Genomic DNA, 3,982 nt, shown 5'->3' on the forward strand with positions numbered 1-3,982 from the left:
GCATTTCTGTACATCTCAGCAGATACATTGACAGTTTTTTATCTAGATAATAATTTCAAAGATGTTTGTATAACAAATAGCCTTTGAAGACAGAGATAATATCCTCCTCCAGACCAAAAATTGGGCAAGTTTACTTTCAGCCCCTCCTAAAAGGTAGGAGTTTCCAAAGCACACTGTTCTGCATTTGTAATGCAAACCCGCATAATATGCTACCCGGACTGCTCTGGGTAACCTCCATGGAACTTGGATAGCAAAGAGAATTGATGTAAATATAAAGCTACTGTTGTCATTTGTGCCTTCAGTAATAAAGTCTTTTGTCTCTTTACAAGAAGTCTTGTCTTCTGTCAGCATCTACAAATCTGTAGCAGGCAAATTTGCTAGTTTTCAAGGTAGATAGAAATTCAGACCCTTCACAGTACTGTACAACCTGATTTATTATTATTTTTTATGGTCTACATTCTTGGTGTTGTAGCTAAAACAGCTTGGTCTTGCCCTAGATCATGAAGCTTTTCCTTGACTTATTTTTTCTAGAAATTTATAGTGTTAGGTTGCACATATAGATCTATTACCAATTTTTACTTCATTTTTCTTTATATATGGTGTGAATTATAAATCAAGTTGTTTTTATTTTTACAAAAGAGATCTAATTTTCCAGCATCAGCTGTTAAAAAGAATATGCTTTTCCTTTCAATTGGCTTTTTATATTTGTCCAAAATCAATCATCCATATATGCATGGATCTAATTCTGCTCTCTATATTCTGTTCGGTTGATGAGTTTCTCTATATTTATGCCAATATCATCTGTCTTAATTAGGGCAGTTTTATAATATGTCAAAACTAGGTAACAGGGATAAAATTATGGACACACAACCTGTGCAGTCGCACAGGGCCCCACAGGGTCCTATGTTGGATTAATGCTCTCCTGCTGCTATCTTAAATTCTTAATTTTATCTTTGAGCTTTGTGTATTGTAGGTGCAGTCTGATGGGACAATGGAGCAAGCATGTAAACAGAGGAGGTACATGCAATATATGTGCCTGGCAATCCTTGCTACTCCATTTGCATATAGCATTCACAATCCCCCATGAACACAGAATTCTGGTAGAACCACAAAGTGAAGGGCTCTGCATTTTCATTTTGCACAGGGTCCACAAATAATGTAGTAATCTCTGTTAGGTAGTATTAGCCCTACAACTTTTCATTTTATTTCAAAGTTATTTTAGTCATTCTAGGTTATTTGCTTTTCCGTAAGAACTTTAGAATCAGCTTTTCCATTTCTATAAAAAATTTTCCCTGGCCGTGGTGGCTCATGCCTGTAATCTCGCCACTTTGGGAGGCAGAGGTGGGCGGCACTTGAGGTCAGGAGTTTGAGACCAGCCTGGCCAACGTGGTGAAACCCCGTCTCTACTAAAAATACAAAAAATAGTCAGATGTAGTGGCATGTGCCTGTAACCCCAGTTGTTTGTGAGTCTGGGGCAGGAGAATAGCTTGAACCCGGAAGGCAGAGGTTGCAGTGAGCCGAGATTGCGCCACTGCATCCCGCCTGGGCAACAGAAACTCTGTCTCAAAAAAAAAAAAAAAAAAATATATATATATATATATATATGTGTGTGTGTGTGTGTGTGTATATATATATATATATATATATATGCTGATTTTGTGCTTAAAAAAAATAAAAACCTTTTAGGTTTAGGAGTATATGTGCAGGTTTGCTACATAGGTAAGCTCGTGTCATGGAAGTTTCCTGTACAGATTATTTCATCACCCAGGTAGTAAGCCTAGTACCCAATCATTTTTTCTGATCCTCTTCCTTCCACCTTCCACCCTCAAATAGGCCCAGTGTCTGTTGTTCCTCTCTATGTGTCTACATATTCTCATCATTTACTTCCCACTTATAAGTAAGAACACATGGTATTTGGTTTTCTGTTTCTGTCCATGCTTTTGCAAAGAACATGTTCTCATTTATTTTTATGCCTGCATACTATTCCGTGGTATGATAATGTGTATATGTACTAAATTTTATTTATCCGGTTTATCACTGATGGGCCTTTAGGTTGATTCCATGTCTTTACTACATGAGTCTTTATGATAGAACTATTTCTATTCTTCAGGGTATATACCTGGTAATAGGATTGCTGAGTCAAATGACAGTTCTATTTTTAGCTCTTTGAGGCATTGCCTTACTGTTTTGCACAATGGTTGAACTAATTTACACTCCCACACCAACAGTGTATAAGCACTCTCGCCAGCATCTGTTATTTTTTGACTTTTTAATAATCATGATTCAACTGCTGTGAGATGGTATCTCATTGTGGTTTTTATTTGCATTTCTCTAATAATCAGTGATGTTGAGCTTGTTTTTCATATGCTTGTTGGCTGCATAAATGTCTTCTTTTGAAAAGTGTCTGTTCATATCCTTATTAACCCACTTATTAATGGGTTTTTTTTAAATTGTAAATTTAAGTTCCTCATACATGCTGGATATTAGATCTTTGTCAGATGAACAGTTTGCAAATGTTTTCTCCTATTCTGTAGGTTGTCTGTTTACTCTGAATAGTTTCCTTTGCTGTGTAGAAGCTCTCAAGTTTAATTATATCTCATTTGTCAATTTTTGCTTTTCTTGCAATTGCTTTTGGTGTCATTACAAAATCTCGGCCAGTTCCTATGTCCAGAATGATATTGCCTAGGTTGTCTTCCAGCGTTTTTATTGTTTGGGGTTTTAAGTCTTTAATTCATTTTGAGTTGATTTTTGTATATGGTGTAAGCAAGGGGTCCAGGTTCAGTCTTTTGTATATGGCTAGCTAGTTATCCCAGCACCATTTATTGAATAGGGAGTTCTTTACCCATTGCTTGTTTTTGTCAACTTTGATGAAGATCAGGTGGTTGTAGGTTGCTTAGATGTCAATTGAGAGTTTGTTGAATTTATAGATCAATTTGGGAAGAGTTGATAATTTAACAATATAGTCTTCCAATTGATACACATATATTTCTTGATTTATTTGCATTTTTAATTTTTCTTAATATTTTGTATTTTTAGCATAGAGTTCTTGCATGTGTTTTTTCAGGTCTATACTAAAGTATTACATATATTTGATGTTTTTGTAAGTGGTATGACTTTTTGATTTCAGCTCCCAGTTGATTATCACTAGCATTGAAATATACAATTCATTTTATATCTTCTTTTACTCTTCTTTCATCTTACTAAACTCACTATTACTTGTAGCAGATTTCTAGTAGGTTACATCGTATATTTTACCAGATAACTGTGTCGTTTGGGAATTTTAAAGATTATTTCTGCCTTTCTAATCTGGGTGATGTTTACTTATTGTTATTCCCTGACACCACTAGCTAGAACCTCCAGCATGTTAAATAGAATTAGTGAGAAAATATATTCTTACCTTATTCCTTGCCATTGCATGAGAACACTGTCTTTCACAATTATGTCTGATAGCTGTTGTTTGTAGATGCCCCTTTTTAAGTTTAAATGTCTCCTATTTCCAGTGTGCTGAAAGAGTTTTTTAAAATTAGAAATGGTTGTTGATTTTTGTCAAATGCTTTTCCTGTGACTGCTGAGATGATCATATGTATTTTTTTTAGCTTGTTAACATGGTGAACTACATGGCTTGATTTCTTAATGTTAAGCCAATCTTGCATTCCTGAAGTAAATTGAGCTTGATCGTGATGTGCTATTGCTTTTATATATTGCTGTATTCGATTTAGAATTTTTCCATATATGTTCATAAGAGAAAATAGGTTGTAGTATTTGTTTGTATGTTTTGAGAATGTCTTTATGCAATTTTGGTATCAAGGTAACACCAGTCTCATAGAATGAGTTGAGTATTCCCTTTGGAATATTGCCACTGAGTTCGTGTAGCATATTCATTTCTTCCTTAAAGCTTTGGGTTTGGTAGAGGTCACCAAGAAAGCAACAGGGACCTTTTCCACATATATATATATATATATATATATATATATATATATAT

General features: G+C 34.8%; 1 long non-coding RNA gene across 1 annotated transcript in view; it reads left to right on the forward strand.

The window, feature by feature from the left end:
* The first annotated feature begins 2,877 nt into the window (after positions 1-2,877).
* Positions 2,878-3,982, forward strand: part of LOC116561298 — a 10,340-nt gene continuing 9,235 nt past the window's right edge. The window contains exon 1 of the long non-coding RNA XR_004273383.1: positions 2,878-2,888. This is a non-coding gene — a long non-coding RNA (uncharacterized LOC116561298). The remainder of the gene's footprint in view (positions 2,889-3,982) is intronic.

Source organism: Sapajus apella, unplaced genomic scaffold (genome assembly GCF_009761245.1).
Source record: "Sapajus apella isolate SASKATOON/1434 unplaced genomic scaffold, GSC_monkey_1.0 scaffold29, whole genome shotgun sequence".
NCBI lineage: Eukaryota > Metazoa > Chordata > Mammalia > Primates > Cebidae > Sapajus > Sapajus apella.